Source organism: Triturus cristatus, chromosome 3_2 (assembly GCF_964204655.1).
Source record: "Triturus cristatus chromosome 3_2, aTriCri1.1, whole genome shotgun sequence".
Lineage (NCBI taxonomy): Eukaryota > Metazoa > Chordata > Amphibia > Caudata > Salamandridae > Triturus > Triturus cristatus.
Window position 1 is genome coordinate 1,203,602,600 of NC_140584.1, and position 23,350 is coordinate 1,203,625,949.

A 23,350-nucleotide genomic window follows, 5' to 3' on the forward strand; every position below is an offset into this window, starting at 1 on the left:
GTTGATAGGGACAGACAAACTTAGCCATGATATCCTCCTTCCATAGGATATCATGGCTAAGTCAGAAAAATACCAGACGTAAAAAAGCAGCGTTAACCGCGGTTAGCGCTGCTTTTTTTGTCTCTAACAGGGTTAGCGATATTCTTGATAATAGGAGAAATGTCGCTTAGCGACATTTCTTCTATTATTTTACTCTGGAACGCCCCCTTTGCATCTCATTAGAGATGCAAGGGGAAGCGTAGAGTAAAAGGGTGCTAACATGCAAATTTGCATGTTAGCACCCTGTTGTTGATAGGGTGCTAGTTTTATCTCTGCTTTTTTGGCTTTTAAAGCCAAAAAAGCAGAGATAAAGCCCTTGTTGATATGCCCCCTAATTAGGTAAAGTTTGTGTTGCGCCTCTCTGTCTGCCTCTATCTCCATTCTTAATGGCAGACCTAATATCGGTGCATTAATTAGTCACTAGCACCCTTCTTAAACCCTCCTATATTATTCTCCCTATTTTCAGAATAACAGCGGCCAACAGCGAGTAAAGCGGCGGTCTCCACCACACTTTGTATGCATTGATCATTAGTATCAGGTGACAGCATCAATACTAGTCTAAACTTTCACTATTGTACTCTCCCGTTTTATCGCGCGCTCCCCTGCTTGGAGAACTGAAGCTATTTACTTAGCCCTTTACGACTGAGTCATATAATTATTATTATTTTTTGTTTTTCCTTCTGGTATCCTCTCTATGCAGGTCAGATTCTTTCTGCCTATCCCGTTTATCGAAGATTGTTCTGCCGAGCATTCTGAGCATTTTACTGCCTGTTGTGGAGGGGTGAGTAACCACGGGTGGAGGCGCAGCAATAATGGGACACATACACTGATGGCTGGCTAGTGTGGGCCGGAAGTCCTGAGTGACCCCGGACCCCGGCCTTCTGGCCATGTCTGGCCAGAAGGTGATACAATGTGTGTATCAAGTTCCGGGTAAGGGTCTCAGGGATAGGTAACGGCTAACAACTAGACCGCTACATCCCACCCCAAGTCAGTTAAAAAATAAACAAAAATGAAAGTTAACACACAAAATCAGCAAGTCTTTGATTTGGCTTAGGATTGGGTCTCAAGTTATATTGATGTTGGCGGGTGCCTCTTCTCGGACTGGCGGTCCCTTCAGCGGTGGCGGATCTCCTGGTCTGGGGTCAAGAGGTACCGCTGGTGTCGCTGGGTTCGGAGCCAGGTCATCAGTGGCACTCGGGATCATGTCTTCGCATCTGCCTTCCCTACTGCAGGACGCCTCGGACCTTGGCCTTTCTCTGTCCGGAGTGGGGACCCTCTTGAATCATGAGACATTCCGGGTGATGACTTCTCCGTTCTTCTCAGCGGTCACAGCAGTTCCTCTGACCGTCTTGACGATCCATAGCCCGGGTCATAAGGTGTGCGGAATTTACCTCCGCTGCGACGGCTTCTCACTAGGAGGACACACCCTGGCACCATCAGCCGGATACGTGCTCTTCACCGCCTACTTGCTTTCTCGTTGGTTGCCGACCTCTAGGCCTGAGTGCTTGTGGGGTCATAAGGTTCTGGTTCCCAGTTTTCAGCTACCGGGATGGTGTCTCGTCTATGCACAGATAGCATCAGCGACCACGGGGATCTCTGGGTTGTGCAGTGTGGAGTGCTTCGGTATTCCCGCAGGAACCTCTGGAGGACGACTTCTGGGTCTGACTGCTTGGCCACGGATATACGTAGGATCTTGTTCAAGGTCCGCAAGAACCGTTCTGCCTTGCCGTTGGCTTGTGGCCATTGTGGTGTGATACAGTGATGCCTCACTCCTAGTCGGGATGGGAATTCCTTGAACTCGTTCCCTTGGAACGGGGGCCCATTGTCAGTTTTGTTTACGTGTGGCAGCCCAAACAGTGCAAAGGTCTTCTCCAGCATTGGTAGCAGGTGATCGAACGCAGTGGACGGCAGCACTTCCACGACTGGGTACTTCGTGTAGCCGTTAATTAGGATGGCAGTAACCTGTCTGTCTGGAAAACTCCCAAAATCAAGGCTTACCCACGACCAGGGCGACGGGGCAGTGTCTTCGGTTATCACAGGAGCTGGTGACTCCGGGCCACCAGTGAGTTGACACGCTCGGCATCCACACACAAAGTCATCTGCGAACTCTTCTAGACCAGGGAACCATACCTTCTCCCTCATCCTGGCTTTCATTCTTCTCGTGCCTTGGTAGCCCTCATGTGCCAGGGCAGTTGTTCGTTCTTGGAGGCTCAGGGGTATAACAGTGCGTGAGCCTTTCAACACTATGCCATTTGCAGTGGTGCTTAGTTCTTCATGGATTCTCCATACTTTTCCCAGGCGGGACCGGTCCGACTCGTTCCACCCATTGACATCGTGGAGGAACCCGGCCCATGAGCCTTTCTGTAGCGCTTCTAACACCTTTCCTAGAACCATGTCAGTCCGTGTATGAGCTTCAATTTCCAAGTTGGTGAGGGCTTTTGGACAGGCCGACTGGGCGACCATGTTGACAAAGTCTTCAGTCTGCATCTCTTGATCAGAGGTCTCTTCTATGAGAGTGGCTGGATGGCGCGATAAAAAGTCAGCTGGATTCTTTGCACCCGGCCGGTAGACCAATTCTAATTGGTAGTGCTGGAGTTGGATCGCCCATCTCTCGATTCTGTGTGGTGGATGAGGTGCGGTCCCCTTGAATATCGGGAGAAGTGGTTGATGGTCAGTTACCACACGGAACGGGTGCCCACTGATATAGAGATGAAAGTGGTTGCAGGCCCACTTGATGGCGAGTGCTTCGCGTTCAATTTGTGAATATCTCGTCTCCGTTGGCGTCAGTGATTTGCTTGCGAAGGCTAACGGGACCCACGTTCCGGGCTCTGTTTCCTGTGTCAGTAGGGCTCCCAGCCCCACTGGACTGGCGTCTATTATCAATTCTGTTGGTTGTGATGTGTCGAAGTAGGCCATGGTCGTTTTCTCCAATAAGGCTGACTTCATGCTGCGGAATGCTTCTTCTTCTTCTGGGCCCCATTTCCACCCGGCGTCTTTCTTCGTCAGGTTTCGCAATGGCTCTGCGATGGTCGCGAGGTTGGGTATAAATCTCCCACAGTATGCTGCCATACCTAGGAAACTTCTGACGCTGTTGTGGGGGCTGGGGCTAGTTGGATAGCCTGAGATTTTCAAGGGTCCACCTTCACACCTTCATGGCTGAAAACATATCTGAAAAATTCGATAGATTTCTTGAAAAACTGGCACTTCTCCTTGTGGAGGGTCACTCCGTGCTCTGTGAGGCACTGGAGGGTGGCACGGAGTTGGCGGTGGTGGTCCTCAAGTGCTGCTAAATGTATCAGGATGTCATCGCTAACATTCAGCACTCCTTGAAGTCCGGACAAGATCTCTCTCACAGCATTCTGTAATATCTCCGTGGCTGACGATATTCCAAAGTTTAGCCTCTTGTAGCGCCTGAGCCCCAGGTGTGTCGAGAAAGTGGTGATGTACCTGCTTTCTTCCGCTAGCCTCAACTGGTGGTACCGTGCGTTGAGGTCCAGCTTGGAGAACCACCTGGAACCATTGAGGTCAGCTAGGATGTCATCCACCGTTTGCGTCAGGTGTCTTTCTCTTCGTATTGCCTGGTTGGGCATTCGCATGTCTATGCAGAGTCTGATCTGTCCAGGTTGTTTCGGTTTCTCTGCTATGACCATGGGGGACACCCAGGGGGTTGGTCCAGTTACTTTCTCTATCACCCCTTGTTGTTCCAGTTTTTGTAGTTCTTGCTCAACTAGTGGTCGCAGGTGAAACGGGATTCGTCGGTGCCGCAGGGCAACAGGCTTTACTGATGTGTCAATGTGCAACCGTACAGGAGGTCGCTTCATGCTCCCCAATCCTTTGAATAGTTGCGGGAATAATTCTAGAATGTCCTTTGTTTGTAGCGTCTTCACCGCATTTGCAAATGTCACCAGGCTTAGGTCCTCAGTGGTGTGACTTCCCACGAGAATATCTGCTTCCCTGTCGACGACATGAAATGTTGGCGTCACTTCGTGGCTCTCCGATTTTACTTGGACAGTCATTTTACCTTTGAGGGGTAGCGGTGTTTGACTGCCATACATGAGGATTCGTACTTTTGACGGCGTGAACGCTGGCGTTGGGTTCAGTTTTTTGTAGTGTTGGCTTCCCATGACATTTACGGATGCTCCAGTGTCGATGAGGGCTGTGACGGGGGACCCCGCGATTTCGATGGCACATGTCGGTTGAGGACGTCGCCTTAGTTTGAGGTCACTCGCGAATGATATGAGAAAACACTTGTCATCTTCCTCGGTGGATGGATCCTCGAAGTATGATCGATACTGGGTAGGTGTCTTCGACGTTCATGACGTGTCAGGCTCGTCTAACGAGAGGTGTCTCACTGCTTTGGTTGGTGGCCTTCGTCCTGTGATGCCTCTGCTCCGCATTCCTCCTCGGCATACACTTGAAAAATGATTGAGGATTACACCCTTCGAGCAGGTTTTGCCTTTCGCTGGGCAGTCATTTGGAGTGTGTTCTTCCCGGCCACAGTATCCGCACTGCGGCTGGCGCGGTCTTCTAGTGGGCCACCGTCCTTGGTTGCCGCGAGCTGGTGTGCGGGCGGCGTCTACCTGCTCAGTCTTTACTGCCACGGCTTGATCAGTTGTAGTTGTGAGCGTTGCTTCCATTGCCGTAGCTCTGACTTCGGATAGGTCGTGGGATCGCGCCAGGACAAGCATGTCTTCTAGAGAGATCCGGGGTTGCCGGAGGATGAGCGTCCTCAGGGTTTTGTTTCTGCACCCTTGGATGAGCTGCGCCCGTACTTGTTTGGCCGGATCGTCTTCAGTGCACGTGCTGGCCAGCTCTCTCAGACGTGCATGGAAGGCGTCCATGGATTCGTCCTCCCTTTGACGGGCTTGACGCAATTTAAAGCGCTCGTAGTCTGGGTTGAGTTGGGGGTCGAAATGGGCATTGAGTGCCCTAACTGCTGTATCGTAGTCTGTGGGGGGCCCTTTGTTTGGTAGGTGCGTGAATAGTTTGTAAATTTCATCCCCTGCGAAGTGTAGCAATAGTGACCTCTTGACTGCACCATCTGTCTCTCTGGTGGCGATAAAATAGGTGTCCAGGCGGCCGACCCACACGGTCCACCTCGGGGACACAGTAGCAGGATAGATTAGTTCACTGAAGGGTGGCAACGCACTAACTTGGGAGTGTACGTGCCCCATTGGAGCCGCAGGTGCCACTGGCTGTGGAGCTGCTGCGGCTTGGACGGTCATGGCGGAGCGCGGCACACCGGTCTTCTCGTTTCTTAATGGTCTCTGTATAGTTGTCCCTTTGTGTGCTTCGCCACAGTGGATTTTGCCAGTGCTTGTTTATTTGGGTGGTTTCTGCCAGTGCTTGTTTATTTGCCAGTGTTTGTTTATTTGTTTGCTGGTGGGTTTTGCCAGTGCTTGTTTATTTGCCAGTGTTTGTTCATCTGTTTGCCGGTGGGTTTTGCCAGTGCTTGTTTTATTCTGTGGGCGCGCTATGAATTGGCCAGGTGCTGCTACACGTTCAGTTTGTTTCAGCCGGTGGAGGTTTCTTTGATCTGGCTGGGCTCTGTTGCGCATGCGCGCCTCTCAGGATTCAGCGCGGGCTGGAATCCATTTCGCGTGTCACTCCTGCAATTGCGCGCGGGCTCAATGGGGCTTCCACCGGGAGCACCAGCGCTTCTGCGCTCAGCGTGGGGGCGCTTTTCAGGGATAGTTGCCGGGCATGGCGGTACCTCTAGCCACAGGCCGGTGGCTTGGTGTCAGTTTCATCCTCTCGCTGATCACTCCCGATCTTCTGCTCTGGCACGCCTCCCGGACGGGAACTTCTCTGCAGGCTGCCCCGATAGGCTGACCGGCTGGATCAGGCAGTTCTCACTCGCAGATCGGAGCGATGGGGTCGCTGTATCCCACCTTTGTCGCCAGTGTGGAGGGGTGAGTGACCACGGGTGGAGGCGCAGCAATAATGGGACACACACACTGATGGCTGGCTAGTGTGGGCCGGAAGTCCCGAGCGACCCCGGACCGTTTATTTAAGCCTTCTGGTCACGACGGGCCAGTAGGTGATACAATGTGTGTATCAGGTTCCGGGTAAGGGTCTCAGGGATAGGTAACGGCTAACAACTAGACCGCTACACTTGTATCCTCCAGTCAATATTGATCGTGCTTGATGAGGTCAGTTGTCTACCACTTCGACATCTCAGCCAATGTATCTTACCTTAATAATTTCCACTGTTTTTGACCGTTAAGTGTTGGTTTAATTTCCTCCGTTAAAACATCTCTTTAGAATACTCATCGCAGTTCCAATAAAGGAAGATTCTTCACAGATTCCGGCGCGGCGATCGTTGCAGTTATTCTGTTCCCTCAAGCTGTGATAGAATATGTTTCCTCTGTGTCTCTTCCATAACAACAACATAGATATCGTCAAACTCTAAGCAAAGAAAGCCCCTTCTGGGTAAGACTTTAATCTGTTTTGGAGTTATTATATACATTTCGATGCTCTTTCCATTACGAGACCTATTGCTGACATCTATGTATATCTCCACTCAGATCCTCATTATTCGGACCCAGTTGCTTTTTGTCTCTCACCCATAAAGTGCAAACATTGCATCCCAACTGTATAAAAGCAGGCATGCTATGTTTGCACTTTATGGGTTGTTCATTTTAGGTGAACACGAATAGGGTTCTTTTATCTCGTCATCGTATTTGTCGCTCTACTTGTTCTTTATTTGCACATTTTCACTAACCCCTAGAACCATTGATCTATTCCCTTTTCTTACCCTTCTCTAACCCTCTGAGACATTGCTTATTAAACTCTTTGAGATTTTTCCCCACTGCAGCTGTATAATTCTTATTTGTGTGCACATGTTCTCAATTTTAATCTAAAATGTTATCATATAATTTTGCTATTACTGTACCCTTAGTGATATTGACCATTGTTCTGATAAAATTATGTAACATAACATATTTAGATTATGTAATGAAGTGTGTATATTTATCAAATGGTTATCTATAGATGTATTTATAGCAAATATTTATATTTTTTTGTATATCTCTTTGTGTATTTTTATTATGTTTGTGTCAGACTCCCATTGTCTTACTCTCTCTAAAGATTCTCATGCGCCCTGAGGAAGGTGATACCCAGAGGAGGGTTGGTCTCACCGAAACGCGCGTCGGCGCTACAAGAAGTTCCTGTTCTTGGCTCAATGTGGCTCCACCTAAGTTGAATTATTAATTCATTCATGCAATAGTAATTTATCTGTATTACCTTGTCTTTACCACTGAATGCATATCGCAAATCAAACGTCTCAGTAGTTTACAGACTAGGATTGTTGTGGAGCAAACACTTTCTATATTCATGCCATTCAGGAATGTATAATATATTTTAGTATGTGTGTTGGAACTATGTTGTTATGCATGAGTATGTGGTCTGAGTGAGAATGAGTGAACATGAATCTGTATGCATGCTGTGAGTGGTGATTGATTGAGAAATGGGATCTGTGTTCTTCATGTAACCTATTGATGAACTGCTATTTTTGTAATCTGTTAAGTTGTCACATCATGAAAAATATAATAAAATAATTAAGTAGAACAAAACTGTGTCTAATTTGACTTGTTAGTGTTTAATAACTTTGGTCAATCAAACTTAGCCAGGGTAACAAACTAATTGGTGATGTAAAGCTTTCTTTAAAATATACAGGTAGAGGTGTCTTTGTTTGTATTTGATTCTTTTCCCCTGCCTCTCGACCTCCAATTGAATTCAGGGGTCCCCTTGTTTATGAGTAGTTGCTGGTGCCAAGCTACCAAGGGGGTGAGCAGGGGTTATTTTAGGAGTGTACCCCCTTACCCTGACTAGAAGCAAGGGTCCCTATTTGGTCAAAGGTACCTACCTCTGCCAACTAGAGACCCCCAGTTCTAACAGTTCCAATTTTTGGACTCTGACCAGGAAAAATACGAACGCAACGCTATAATAATTAAGCAGATGTTTGTGAACAGCCACTTGCAGCCTCTCAGTGCTTCCATGTGTGCTCACATGCTAGCGGCTGGAAGCCCATGTGTAATCCACCCACTACCGGCCCCTGACCTGTGGGCCTCGGTAATCAATTCACACAACAGAGAGGTAGGAATGTGTACTATGGTTTAGTAGTGTCATGTGCTCTGTGAAAAAAGACTGCCCTCACTCACAAATTGTGACATGCTTCATCATCAGGTGTGCTAACTGACACCCCTGCGCAGACCAACGCCTGGGTGTTGCAAAGGGGAGGGGAAGACAATACAAACATAAAATAGCGAGATCACCAAAGAATGTGCAGTTTGTGAAGGTTAAATCTAGCTTGGGTGTGTCGGTGGTATTATTTTATTCCTGAACCACCCGGCCAGGGTTAAAAACGTGAAGGATGGCGGTGAAAAGAGAAAATTAGGATCAATTCACCCCTCCCTACTGCAAAAATGTCGACATGTTTCTGCCAATTAGACTGCGCCCTCAGTGTTGGGTCACTGCGGCATTCATCAGGACCATCAGGCATCCCAATAAAAAAAAACTCCAGTCCTATTTAGGATTTTACTGGGTAATTCCCTTATAGCAAAGGGTTTCGTAACTCACACTCTCGAGTAACTCCGTCAATACCTCTCGCTAGAATAATCATCACCAGAGCATGCAAACCCCTTTCCGTTAGTGCGCGTATTTTACCTCACACACCTTACATGACCCTCACACTGGGACCACTATGGTCCTCTAATCAAACTTCCGCTCGCTCTGGTTGGAAAGTTTGCATGTTTAGTGCATGTATCCATTAAAAATCCAAGCACCGGTATAAGACCTTGAGCCTTCTTTGTACTGATAGGTTGGGGTGTGTTAGGTTTAAATGACCCCATCATTAGTTTAACATGTGCAGTCAGAAGGGCAAAGACTTCCTACCTTTCACGAATCCTTATTGCCAGGACCGCCTTTCATGCTGGCGGCGACCGGTGCAACAATCGTTTTGGTGCCCCCAGTGATTACCTCCTCCAGGGATTCCCTCACTACCACCCCCCAGCAGTGCCCATCATCCCTCCCCTTTCCCTCATGACCCCCTCCTCAGACTCCCTCACTACCACCCTCCAGCAGTGCCCATCTTCCCTCCCTAGCCCCTCATGACCCCCTCCTCAGACTCCCTCACTACCACACCCCAGCAGTGCCCATCATCCCTCCCTAGCCCCTCTCCCTCATGACCCCCTCCTCAGACTCCCTCACTACTACCCTCCAGCAGTGCCCATCATCCCTCCCTAGCCCCTCTCGCTCATGACCCCCTCCTCAGACTCCCTCACTACTACCCTCCAGCAGTGCCCATCATCTCTCCCTAGCCCCTTTCTCACATGCACCTCATTGGTTCTAAAGTGCTACTCCTACTAGTGTAGGGTTTCAGAGCACATTACATACATTATACAGACAATGGATCATACGTGTAACTCGGTCTATGTGAAATGTTACATAAGACAATGAGCATTACAAGGTGTGGGAATCACGCCATCCATACTAGTGAGCAACATATTTTAAGAGTGGTTCGACTGGAGAAGCAGAAACTCTGGATTATAAATGTTCCAGAATGGTTAGCACTGGCTTTACTAACAAGAATGCATTTCTACCCAAATAAACTCTTTTTAGAAGCATTAGGATAATGAAGCACTGGGGGAAAACAAAGTTCTACCCTACACCATTCAGTTATCATGCAGCTCTTTGATGCCAGTTCATAGGTCACTGTGCTATATTAGGATTTTAAGTAACCCATGAAGTAACAAAAGGATCCCTGTGACAGAATCAGTATCCACATAAAATACAGATTTGTGATCTGCATGGTGCACGTTCTTTGCAGCAGGTACATTAGCCCTGAGAGCTACTAAATGATGAGTCAAAACTGCATCAGACAAAACTCTGATCTCTCTACACCTGGAGCATTAATCACTAGAGTTATCTTGACATTTTTATTGTTGCCTGAAAACCGTGGGACTCACAAAGAACTCTGCAGCCAGTGCTTTCTATCTCAAGTTATATATAACACAGCACCCCCTCCTTCTTCTCCCCTCCCCCCAAGATCAGCACAAGGTACGGCTGCACCCGTTGCACCACCCTAAAGCCGACCCTGCTTATTGTGCCTTTCACTAAGGCCATCAGCTCGCTCTGCAATTCACTGGCACTAAATCTGTTCTGTTCAATTGTTTGCAGCGCCTGAATTATAAATATCTTATGGGGTTAAGGCACCTGCTGCGGAGATCTTTGTGTCTCAGTTAAATCTGAAGGAATAATAATAATGATGGGATAACTCAGGAGGTTAATGCTGGAGAGATCTGTGTTTTGTCTGCTTCCAGTTTTGAATCAAAGTTGCACTGAGAGATAATATGTCTCCTACAAAGCACACCATGTAACACGAAGATGACAGATTTTTATTTCATGTAAACGGGTCACTGCTTTTAACACTAAGATCCTTATGGTACCATGTAATCCTGTCTTATGTTTCACATCCTGTATATCGATTTACACGCATATGATTTATTGTCAATGTAGAATGTGCAGCCAGGTGTGCTGTAAAGCGCCGTGACCTGCATTGAGATGACGAGCGCTATAAAATAAATAAACCCGAATAGTTGTACTATGATTATTTCTGTGAATACTGGGACAGCCCCGCATGTCTGAAGTTCTTACAGAGCAGCGCATCTCTTATAAACAGGGCTGAACAAGTGAAAAGTTGCCTCTCTTAAGTACCTGGGCAGTGATAACAATGCGAGCCTTTGTTCCCCTTCATTGCATCTGGTGCGAGGCTCCGATAGCCCCCGGCCAGGACACTCCACTAAACAGGCCTGCGGGCCCCTTACCTTCAGCCTTTGTTCTGGCCCCTCATTGCATCTGATAAGCCCCCTCCCCACCTGTACGGTGCAGCTCGGGACAAAAGCAGATCACGTGCAGGCGCTGCTCAAAGCGTCGCGGTGTCTCAAAACGGCACCGGGACAAATTCAGCAAATTTCTGTTGGGCCCAGCCTCTTTGGGGGTGGAAGACGGGGACACCCTCCGAAAATGTGGGGGGACCCCGTCTACCCGCGTGTATCCTCTACCTGTGCCCTGCCCAGATCCAGAAGAGAGGGCGCCTTGATAGAGAATGTAAACACAACGGCGGTTGGCGCTGTACAAACTAAACACACACAGCATTACTGTACGCGAGGACCGAAGGGGGGGGGGGGGGGGGGCGCCAGGAATGTGGCTGGACGCAGCGCTAAGAGTTAGGAGTGACAAGTGAGCGCTATCCACACAGGCCGCCTCTCAGCGCTACTCACCTGCTGCAGCGGGGTAGGGTGTCCTAGAGCCTGGAAGCCGGTGAGTGCAGCGCTGGGCGACGAGTGTCTGCTTATAACCTCCAGGGAAGGAAAGCCCCTCACAGAGATGAAAGTGAAAGAGAAGTTCAGGACAAAGGGCGTTTATTGCTGCCTCTCTGCACTGGTACCAAGCATAGTGCCAATATCGGCAAATGTTGTCACATAACACATAGTAAGTACATAAATAAACCACACAACACTTTTTGTAAGTGGAGAAATATTGCTGCAGGTTTATTAGCATAACCAATATGCAAACATGGCGGGTTATCTTACGGGCGATCCGATCCCAGGGCAGGCCAACCCCTATGCAGCCTGCCCGTCTGATAAGCCTAAATTACACCGTGGCAGTCGCCGCGGCGCCTCCAACCTGGAAGATACTTCCACTCTTGCTGCTACAACCTCCGCGCTCTTTCCTGCGTTGCTGCCAGAGGCGTTCACTGCCGTGGGCAAGTCAAGAGCCTGACTGCCCTTCCCTTGAATTGCCCAAACATTTGCCGCCGAGGACACTGCCCCACCCACACCTGCTGCTGGTGAGGATGTCCCTGTAGATCCAGCCCTCGAGAAGCCAGCTCTGACCTCTTCCATGAAGCTCTTCAGAGTGTCATTGAGCTTACCCAAGTCCTCATTGGTGGCAAAGTTAGTTTGGGATGGCCCGGCGACCGTGGGTGGGGCGGGTCCGACCGACACCGTCTGTGGAGCAACCCCGGTAGCAACTCTGGGGGTTAGCGCCGGACGGCTCTTGTGGAATGGCACTTCCGACGGGAAGTCTTTGACGGTGGCCCTATGTATTCGCTTGGACCGGGGCGGCCCTGCCTCGTCTAACGGCTCTTGGCCCGTGGGCGGGCCACCGGAAATGACCCCTGAATCGTCCGGGTTGCTGGCTTTCAAGAGGTCCGCAGCCCAAGCCAGGCCCTTCGTCTTGGCCAGTTCGATAATGGCCGCTAGCTGTGCGTCCTGGGCGGTGCCTTGCTGCGTTTCCTCCACTTGGGACGTCATGGAAAAGAGTGCCGGTGTACCCTCGCTATCCATCAATCGGGAATGGGACACCTGACTGGAAGAGAAAGTCAACGTGAGCTGCAGCTTATCAACACATGCCCGGCCCTCACACTCCAGGAGCTCATCCGCCACGCAAGCTACGCCCCTACTTACTCTCGTACACAAGGCTAGCGCGACTGTCTGGTCCGTACCCACGCGTAGTTCCGAATCTGAAGCAAAATTGAAAAAATATTAGCTGAACAGCCCTGGCGTGAATCTCCCTTGCCAAATAGCCATATGGCTTGCCCTGCGTGCCCCTTCTGCTCTCACCGGCCTTACGCACACCCGACTCCCTAGCGATGGAATCCCGCGACTTAAAAGCTCACCGGCAGGATCTGTGAGAGAAAAAGATAGGGGGTTAGAGGCAAGGGGAAACACGCCCCCCACAACATTCCGGCTGCTCACAAATATGTTGGTCGCGATGGGAACAGGAGATAAGCCCACAACACAAGGGGAACCGCGCCCCCCGGTGGGGGCGTGCCCCGCACCCCCACAAGCGATGTCGGCCACCCCCCCTACCAACGCGCTCCACCGACCCCATGTAGGCAGAAAGCAACTGCTAGCCCGCGGCACCAGCGTGGCGGCCCGGCAAGCCTCCGCTGCGACCTGTCCTAAGCACCGTCCCCCGCCGCAACGGTGACTCCCCGCCGCGGTCCGTTCCACCCGACAGCGGCTGCTGGGCAACGCAAATTGGCCCCCAGCAGTGGTACCAAGACCGGCCCGGGGGCAATGCTACCTTGCCGGAAGCCGGAGCATCTTGGCAACCCCAGAAGCACACCTACATGCACGTTGGACACCGCGATAGAGTCCCTTGACCCATATATACTAGTGTTGTCTATTTGAATAGCGCGACTTAGCGCGAAGGTAGTGGAGCGCTTGCGTGAGCGCCGTGAGTGATGACACCTCCAGGCACCAGGGGATAAGTGATAGCCCAGAGACACAAGAATGGACGCGACCTCGAGGCTCGAACCCACACGCTGCACCAGAGGCGGCAGCGCAGCCTACGGACCACAAGCACAAGATTTGATTAGGACGCGACCTCGAGGCACGAACCCTAAGGCTGCACCCGAGGCAGCAGCGCAGCCTACGGACCACATCCTCTCCCCAAACCTGCGGAGAAGCGCTCCCCCAGCCTGGGGGTCTGACCGATGGACCCAGTGAGGACGGCCACCCCTGCCGCTCGGCTGGATCCATTATAGGCCTGCTCCCGGACCACGCTCAGCTGTTCTGCCCCTCCGCCGAGTGATGTATGCGGCCCCACAAGCCCCCTAGCGGTGCATGAAAAAAGGGGGGGGGCGCGGGTTAACTTCTAAACTAATAAACAAATTGAGACCAATGCAGGTGTACACAGGAGGTGGTGGGCGGCAATCCGAGACCCATCCGGTGGGGAAGAACCAGCCCGCCGTTCCTGCACTGTCCTACGTGGGAGCGGATGCGCCCCCGATCACCCCGAGTGGACGCGACCCTGGGACACGAACCCTGGAGCCTTGCCACTGAGCAGCCGCGTGGACGATGGCCCACTGGAGCGCCGATAACAGGGGGGGATGCAGAGGGGGCAACGCAAGTGGTGAGACCGAGGGCGCTGTGAGGAGGGGCATCCTGGAGCACCTTGTCGCGTCCGACCGCAGCTAGGTCAGGGGTAACTTCACACTTTGTTGTTCCCCTGTAAGAAAAAGCCCTGAGTCCACGAGGCTCGAGCTCAGAACCTGCAGCGAGAACACAGCCCCAAGCCTTACCCGTTTTCGCGGGAAGCGTGCAACCCCTGGCCTCCCCCCAGGCGCCCGCTGAGCGGAACCCACCAGGGAGGGGGGATGGAGCCCAGACACGAACAGAAAACCCGGGTCCCGCCCCCATGCTCAAGTCCCCGGCCCCTATACACTGCCGGCGGCCCAACCCCCACACGATGCACGGAGACTGCCTCCCAGAAGGGTGCTTTAAGACGTCCTGCGACAAAATTGCACGGAGGATGTAAACATTTTTTACATGCAGCGTCGGCAGCGGGGGGAACCGAACACTGCCTGGTAACGCTGAAGCACAGTCCCCAGCCCTCGCTAACCCGGATGGCCACCCGCTCCCAGAGCAACCTCTGCCCTAGCCCACCTGCACTCCCACACGGACACACGGCGCATCCGGCATGCTCCGATCGGGGAGCACACCGGTGCCAGCTGCATGGCTTGTACTGCAGAGGCACCAGCTGCCAGGCGGGGAGGGAGGGCGGAAGGGGGGGGGGAGCGAGACGGAATGCCTGCCCGGGCGATCAGGGTATTGGAGCAGGATAAAGTGACTACCCTTGCCAAAGCCCCTGCGCCCATACCACGCACGCGACTGCACGGCCAACCATTGCGCCTGGCGCCGAGCACGGCCCCCCCCCCCCGCCCGTGGTACTTCGACCACAGGGCCCTGTCACCTGGTACTGCCCAGGGACAGGGCCGGGGCGAGGGGGGCGTCACCGGCAACTCACCGCGAAATTGTTCTGGGGAAGCTGGGCGCACGACGATCAGGCTGCGACCTGCAACAGGCGAGACGAGAGGGACAAGAGGGCGAGGAAGGGGCGGGGACAGCCTAAATAACCCTGCCCCCTCCCCCTCCGCCGGAAGTATCCATTTGCCGGACGTCTTCCCTGGCTGAGCCCAGGGACTAGACCGGGTGCCCCCAGTGCCTTCATGCGGCACTAAGGCGGCCGCCCTGTCAGGGGGGCTGCTGCGCAAACCCCCGGGCAGCCTTGCAGAACCGCAATAACTTATTAGCATCTGACAAGGAACCTGATCTGTGCAAACACCATCAGCAGATTGTAGATGAACATGAAAAGGGTGGGAGAAACTGTCTACTGAGCTCAGAGCACGACAGTTTGTGGAGAAGGGTGGGGTGGAGCTGCAGTTTTGTCAAATATTCCATTATTCCACCTCCCTCACTGTACCCAGACAGTGTTAATTTGTTTTCACAATGAGTTAATCGCTCGTTGCTGATATTGGCAGAAACCTGCGACCTATGGCTCTGCGAAAATTAGGGTGCTAATCCCATTGGCTGCAGTGCCGAACATGCTGTTCTTAGAGATTAAAAATAAAATGTAAACTGGATTATATCCGACACCTCACGTGACAATTCACTTCTATTAATTTGAATGGAATTTTATGATGCCTTATCCTGGCAAAGCATTCTCAGGAAAACAGGAGAGACAACAGAGAGGTTATATGAATTGATAATGACCTTTTATATAGAACACGATAGAAAAAGCTTTTATTGGCACTTGACAATTACTGTTAACTTAAAAATGAGGAAAAGCCTGAAAGGTTTATCATCATCATAAACAAACTATATTTCGCCTCAAAGAGCCATAAAGGTGCATAATAACACATCAGGCTAAAAACAATGCAAAATACCGCCATAAAAAATAAATATGTACATAGTAAAAAACATAAATTTCTCTCCAGTTTAGGTAAGGCAAAAAATAATAGCACCTGAAAATGTCAAGTTAGGATAAGCCTAAATGTAGTGTGGTAAGGTGCCCTCAGGTTTAAAGAAACTCCGTCCCAGACAGCCAACAATCCCAAACAAATTCAAGTCAATGTTTTTTTGAAAAAAAAAAAGCTGAAAATCACAAACTTGGCTGCACTTAGGTAAAAAAGAAACTCAAGGATTCCCTCTAAACCGGCTGATGACACAGATTAATAAAAACCTCTCGCAACAGCCTAAAAGCTCTCGAAAGGCCCACTATGCCATCCAGGCAACTGAGGTTGTAGTCTCGATTTGGGCAACTAACGTTGTAGTCTCGATCCGGGAAACTAAGGTTGAAGTCTCTGTCCGGACAAGTAAGGTTGTAGTCTCTATCTGGGCAACTAAGGTTGTAGTCTCTATCTGTGCAACTAAGGTTGTAGTCTCGATCCGGGCAACTAAGGTTGTAGTCTCCATCTGTACAACTAATGTTGCAGTCTCCATCCAGGCTACTAAGGTTGTAGTCTCCGTCTGTGCAACTAAGGTTGTAGTCTCTGTCCAGGCAACTAAGGTTGTAGTCTCTGTCCAGGCAACCAAGTTTGTATTCTCTGTCCAGGTAACTAAGGTTGTAGTCTCTATCAGGTCAACTAAGGCTGTAGTCTCAATCTGTGCAACTAAGGTTGTAGTCTTGATTCGGGCAACTAAGGTTGTAGTCTCCATCCGGGCAACTAAGGTTGTAGTCTCCATCCGGGCAACTAAGGTTGCAGTCTTGATCCGGGCAACTAAGGTTGTAGTCTCGATCCGGGCAACTAAGGTTGTAGTCTCTGTCCGGGCAACTAAGGTTGTACTCTCTGTCCAGGCAACTAAGGTTGTACTCTCTGTCCAGGCAACTAAAGTTGTAGTCTCTATCCGGGCAACTAAGGTTGTACTCTCTGTCCGGGCAACTAAGGTTGTACTCTCTGTCCGGGCAACTAAGGTTGTACTCTCTGTCCGGGCAACTAAGGTTGTAGTCTCTGTCCAGGTAACTAAGGTTGTATTCTCTATCCGGTCAACTAAGGCTGTAGTCTCAATCTGTGCAAATAAGGTTGTAGTCTTGATTCGGGCAACTAAGGTTGTAGTCTCCGTCCGGGCAACTAAGGTTGTAGTCTCGATCCGGGCAACTAAGGTTGTAGTCTCGATCCGGGCAACTAAGGTTGTAGTCTCTGTCCGGGCAACTAAGGTTGTACTCTCTGTCCAGGCAACTAAGGTTGTACTCTCTGTCCGGGCAACTAAGGTTGTACTCTCTGTCCGGGCAACTAAGGTTGTACTCTCTGTCCAGGCAACTAAGGTTGTAGTCTCGATCCGGGCAACTAAGGTTGTAGTCTCGATCCGGGCAACTAAGGTTGTAGTCTCGATCCGGGCAACTAAGGTTGTAGTCTCTGTCCAGGTAACTAAGGTTGTAGTCTCTATCCGGTCAACTAAGGCTGTAGTCTCAATCTGTGCAACTAAGGTTGTAGTCTTGATTCGGGCAACTAAGGTTGTAGTCTCCATCCGGGCAACTAAGGTTGTAGTCTCGATCCGGGCAACTAAGGTTGTAGTCTCGATCCGTGCAACTAAGGTTGTAGTCTCTGTCCGGGCAACTAAGGTTGTACTCTCTGTCCAGGCAACTAAGGTTGTAGTCTCGATCCGTGCAACTAAGGTTGTAGTCTCTGTCCGGGCAACTAAGGTTGTACTCTCTGTCCAGGCAACTAAGGTTGTACTCTCTGTCCGGGCAACTAAGGTTGTAGTCTCTATCCGGGCAACTAAGGTTGTACTCTCTGTCCAGGCAACTAAGGTTGTACTCTCTGTCCGGGCAACTAAGGTTGTAGTCTCTGTCCAGGTAACTAAGGTTGTATTCTCTATCTGGTCAACTAAGGCTGTAGTCTCAATCTGTGGAAATAAGGTTGTAGTCTTGATTCGGGCAACTAAGGTTGTAGTCTCTGTCCGGGCAACTAAGGTTGTAGTCTGGATCCGGGCAACTAAGGTTGTAGTCTCTGTCCGGGCAACTAAGGTTGTACTCTCTGTCCAGGCAACTAAGGTTGTAGTCTCTGTCCGGGCAACTAAGGTTGTACTCTCTGTCCGGGCAACTAAGGTTGTACTCTCTGTCCGGGCAACTAAGGTTGTAGTCTCGATCCGGGCAACTAAGGTTGTAGTCTCGATCCGGGCAACTAAGGTTGTAGTCTCGATCCGGGCAACTAAGGTTGTAGTCTCTATCTGGGCAACTAAGGTTGTAGTCTCCATCCGGGCAACTAAGGTTGTAGTCTCGATCTGGGCAACTAAGGTTGTAGTCTAGATCCGGGCAACTAAGGTTGTAGTCTCGATCCAGGCAACTAAGGTTGTAGTCACCATCTGGGCAACTAAGGTTGTAGTCACCATCCGGGCAACTAAGGTTGTACTCTCTGTCCGGGCAACTAAGGTTGTACTCTCTGTCCGGGCAACTAAGGTTGTAGTCTCTGTCCGGGCAACTAAGGTTGTAGTCTAGATCCGGGCAACTAAGGTTGTAGTCTCGATCCGGGCTACTAAGGTTGTAGTCTCTATCTGGGCAACTAAGGTTGTAGTCTAGATCCGGGCAACTAAGGTTGTGGTCTCCATCCGGGCAACTAAGGTTGTAGTCTCTATCTGGGCAACTAAGGTTGTAGGCTTGATCCAGGCAACTAAGGTTGTAGGCTCGATCTAGGCAACTAAGGTTGTAGTCTCGATCCAGGCAACTAAGGTTGTAGTCTCCATCCGGGCAACTAAGGTTGTACTCTCCGTCCGGGCAACTAAGGTTGTACTCTCTGTCCGGGCAACTAAGGTTGTACTCTCTGTCCGGGCAACTAAGGTTGTAGTCTCTATCTGGGCAACTAAGGTTGTAGTCTAGATCCGGGCAACTAAGGTTGTAGTCTTGATTCGGGCAACTAAGGTTGTAGTCTCTGTCCGGGCAACTAAGGTTGTAGTCTCTGTCTGGGCAACTAAGGTTGTAGTCTAGATCCGGGCAACTAAGGTTGTACTCTCTGTCCGGGCAACTAAGGTTGTACTCTCTGTCTGGGCAACTAAGGTTGTAGTCTCTGTCCAGGTAACTAAGGCTCTATTCTCTATCTGGTCAACTAAGGCTGTAGTCTCAATCTGTGCAAATAAGATTGTAGTCTTGATTCGGGCAACTAAGGTTGTAGTCTCCATCCGGGCAACTAAGGTTGTAGTCTCCATCCGGGCAACTAAGGTTGTAGTCTCCATCCGTGCAACTAAGGTTGTAGTCTCTGTCCGGGCAACTAAGGTTGTACTCTCTGTCCAGGCAACTAAGGTTGTACTCTCTATCCGGGCAACTAAGGTTGTACTCTCTGTCCGGGCAACTAAGGTTGTACTCTCTGTCCGGGCAACTAAGGTTGTACTCTCTGTCCAGGTAACTAAGGTTGTATTCTCTATCTGGTCAACTAAGGCTGTAGTCTCAATCTGTGCAAATAAGGTTGTAGTCTTGATTCGGGCAACTAAGGTTGTAGTCTCTGTCCGGGCAACTAAGGTTGTAGTCTCGATCCGGGCAACTAAGGTTGTAGTCTCTGTCCGGGCAACTAAGGTTGTACTCTCTGTCCAGGCAACTAAGGTTGTAGTCTCTGTCCGGGCAACTAAGGTTGTACCCTCTGTCCGGACAACTAAGGTTGTACTCTCTGTCCGGGCAACTAAGGTTGTAGTCTCGATCTGGGCAACTAAGGTTGTAGTCTCGATCTGGGCAACTAAGGTTGTAGTCTCGATCCGGGCAACTAAGGTTGTAGTCTCTATCTGGGCAACTAAGGTTGTAGTCTCCATCCGGGCAACTAAGGTTGTAGTCTCGATCTGGGCAACTAAGGTTGTAGTCTAGATCCGGGCAACTAAGGTTGTAGTCTCGATCCAGGCAACTAAGGTTGTAGTCACCATCTGGGCAACTAAGGTTGTAGTCACCATCCGGGCAACTAAGGTTGTACTCTCTGTCCGGGCAACTAAGGTTGTACTCTCTCTCCGGGCAACTAAGGTTGTAGTCTCTGTCCGGGCAACTAAGGTTGTAGTCCAGATCCGGGCAACTAAGGTTGTAGTCTCGATCCGGGCTACTAAGGTTGTAGTCTCTATCTGGGCAACTAAGGTTGTAGTCTAGATCCGGGCAACTAAGGTTGTGGTCTCCATCCGGGCAACTAAGGTTGTAGTCTCTATCTGGGCAACTAAGGTTGTAGGCTCGATCCAGGCAACTAAGGTTGTAGGCTCGATCCAGGCAACTAAGGTTGTAGTCTCGATCCGGGCAACTAAGGTTGTAGTCTCGATCCGGGCAACTAAGGTTGTACTCTCCGTCCGGGCAACTAAGGTTGTACTCTCTGTCCGGGCAACTAAGGTTGTACTCTCTGTCCGGGCAACTAAGGTTGTAGTCTCTATCTGGGCAACTAAGGTTGTAGTCTAGATCCGGGGAACTAAGGTTGTAGTCTTGATTCGGGCAACTAAGGTTGTAGTCTCTGTCCGGGCAACTAAGGTTGTAGTCTCTGTCTGGGCAACTAAGGTTGTAGTCTCCATCCGGGCAACTTAGGTTGTAGTCTCCATCCGGGCAACTAAGGTTGTAGTCTCTATCTGGGCAACTAAGGTTGTAGTCTAGATCCGGGCAACTAAGGTTGTAGTCTAGATCCGGGCAACTAAGGTTGTAGTCTCGATCCGGGCAACTAAGGTTGTAGTCTCTATCTGGGCAACTAAGGTTGTAGTCTAGATCCGGGCAACTAAGGTTGTAGTCTCGATCTGGGCAACTAAGGTTGTAGTCTCTATCCAGGCAACTAAGATTGTAATTTCCATCTGTGCAACTAAGGTTGTAGTCTCGATCTGGGTAACTAAGGTTGTAGTGTCGATCTGGGCAACTAAGTTTGTAGTCTGTATAACTGGCACTAAGGTTGTAGTCTCGACCTGGGCAACTAAGGTTGTAGTCTAGATCCGTACAACCAAGGTTGTAGTCTTGATCCAGGCAACTAAGGCTGTAGTCTCTATCTGAGTAACTAAGGCTGTAGTCTCCATCCGGGCAACTAAGGTTATAATCTCGATCCGGGCATCTAAGGTTGTAGTCTCGGTCCGGGCAACTAAGGTTGTAGTCTCGATCCGGGCAACTAAGGTTGTAGTCTCCATCCGGGCAACTAAGGTTGAAGTCTCCGTCAAACGCCTTAGATACAGCATGTTAAAATCCCAAGCCCCGAATAATGTCAGAAGTATAACCCAATGCATTTCGGGCGATTACTGCCCTTCGTCAGGGATTCTTTTCTGTAAAGTTAAAAAACAAAAGGAATTGCCATTACACTAATATGGACTTGGTATTCACAACATTACATCTTCTCTTCCCAGTTATCCAAACTCCCATGAAAACGACACTTTCCCTCTACGAAAGCGCAACTCAACGCTTTCACAATTAATTACCAAATTTGACCAGATCGTTATCAACTTCCCAACATCCTCCACTTTTACCTCTCTGAGTGTGATTTCCCACTTGAGCCTCATTCGCCTCACCTGGCCGGCACTGAACTCCTCCCCCGCACGCGCTCACAAAGGTCTAGCGACCGTGAGGGTGTCAGCTGCTGCACAGCAGGGCTGATTGGCGGGGAGGAGCCAGGGGTCACGGGGGCACATATAAAGCACGCTGGAGCGGACGCGCTGTCAAAAGAAGACGCGCTAGCCCAGGTAGTGCATGCTGCAAACAGTAAGCTCTAGTTCCCAGTTTCTGAGTGTAAGAACGATTGTTGAGCTCTGTTTTAAACATTTTAACTGTTTTTAAAGCCTTTTTATTCCACTTTTACCTCTCTGAGTGTGATTTCCCACTTGAGCCTCATTCGCCTCACCTGGCCGGTACTGAACTCCTCCCCCGCACGCGCTCACAAAGGTCTAGCGACCGTGAGGGTGTCAGCTGCTGCACAGCAGGGCTGATTGGCGGGGAGGAGCCAGGGGTCACGGGGGCACATATAAAGCACGCTGGAGCGGACGCGCGCAGCGGGCGCGCCGCTGGCACGCCGAAGGCACGCCTGAGGCAAGCCCGTCTGTGCTCGTCCGCGCCCTGACGGGCCCAGGGGCCAAAACCCCTGTCCAACTTCTGTCGTACTCCAGTTCAGAACTAAAATCACTTAATCTGCACCGCTGCCCCTTAAATATCGAGACTACTATTACACTCATGAGAGAAGGTCTCCTCCTGCCCACGAAGGATAGGACTCACTCCAAATCCACCCTCATTCAGGGTCGTGCTCCCCCTCTCACGTTCGATTCACTGAAATTAATGGCCCTGAATACGCGCTCCCTTCATAAGCATGCCATCGAAATCTTTACGCTCCTACAAAATGAGGCCCCTGATATCCTCGCCCTGTCTGAAACTTGGTTGGACGAAGAGTCCGGCCCTACCCTACTGGCTGCAATGGCAGATGGCTATGATGCTGTCTGGCACAACCGACCTGCCGGTAAAAGAGGCGGAGGGGTAGCGTTCCTTTTTAAAAAATACCTGAGCATAGAAAAAGTGTTGGCTGAATCCCTGGCTGGGGCAGATATGCTAACCATCAGGGTCTGCCATCACTCCTCAAGTATTACGATCTCCATGCTCTATCGTCCCCCCAAATGCTCCCCTAACTTTACTGATCTCCTCACCGAATGCATCTCTAACCTCCGGTCACTTTTACAACATCTCCTGGTAATGGGAGATTTTAACTTTCATTGGGATCAACAACCCAATGAGGCTCAGGCCCGCCAACTAGAAGAGACTTTCACCAACCTTGGTTTCTCCCAAATAATTACAACCCCCTCCCATTTGCTGGGACACACTCTAGACCTGGTTTGGTCAACCGGCCCCTTCATTACACTAAAAGAGGTCACCCCTGGTCCTTGGTCGGACCACTTCTGCATTAACCTGATACTTCCTCTTACCAAACATATAACTCCGCCCCCTGCGGCCTGGAAACGGGTGCGCACCTGGTCAAAAATAGATGGCCCGACACTGTTAAGCGCCCTCCGCGCCCGCCCGCCTAGGAAGCAGGTGCAAGCTGACATTGAAATAGGGACCACTGCCCTTACCGACCGACTTTGTGCGGCCGTCAACACAGTTGCCCCTGAAAAGAGGATAAAAATCTGCAATAAAGGCAAAGGCGCCCCGTGGTTTACGGAAGAACTCAGGACTTCCAAACGCACACTACGCCACTACGAACGACAATGGCGAAAAAATTATGAACTTCAGGCCCTGACTGATTATAAAGCAAAACTAGCCTCATACAAAAAGGCGCTGCTGTGCAGAAAGGCGGAATTTTATGAAAATAGGATTTCGTCTGCAACCAATAAACAAAAAGAAACGTTCAGAATCCTAAAGAAACTTAGTCAGAAACAATCTCAGTCTACCCCATCCAGCCAGGAACAATGCAATAATTTCCTCGCATATTTCTCCAATAAAATCCAGGATATACTGACTGAGATTGACAACTCCCCCTGTATACCATCACCTTATGCAGAGGACGCCTCACAGGGCTCTAGTACAGATACCCTTTCCTCTTTCCAACCCCTTGACA

At 50.4% G+C, this 23,350-nt stretch overlaps 1 protein-coding gene across 1 annotated transcript in view; it reads right to left on the minus strand.

Moving 5' to 3' along the window:
* The window catches only part of LOC146859448 (uncharacterized), a 106,988-nt gene extending 95,598 nt beyond the window's left edge, over positions 1-11,390 (minus strand). The window contains exon 1 of the mRNA XM_085650167.1: positions 11,322-11,390. The gene's annotated coding sequence lies outside the window, so the exon portion shown is untranslated. The remainder of the gene's footprint in view (positions 1-11,321) is intronic.
* Between the last annotated feature and the right edge of the window lie 11,960 nt (positions 11,391-23,350).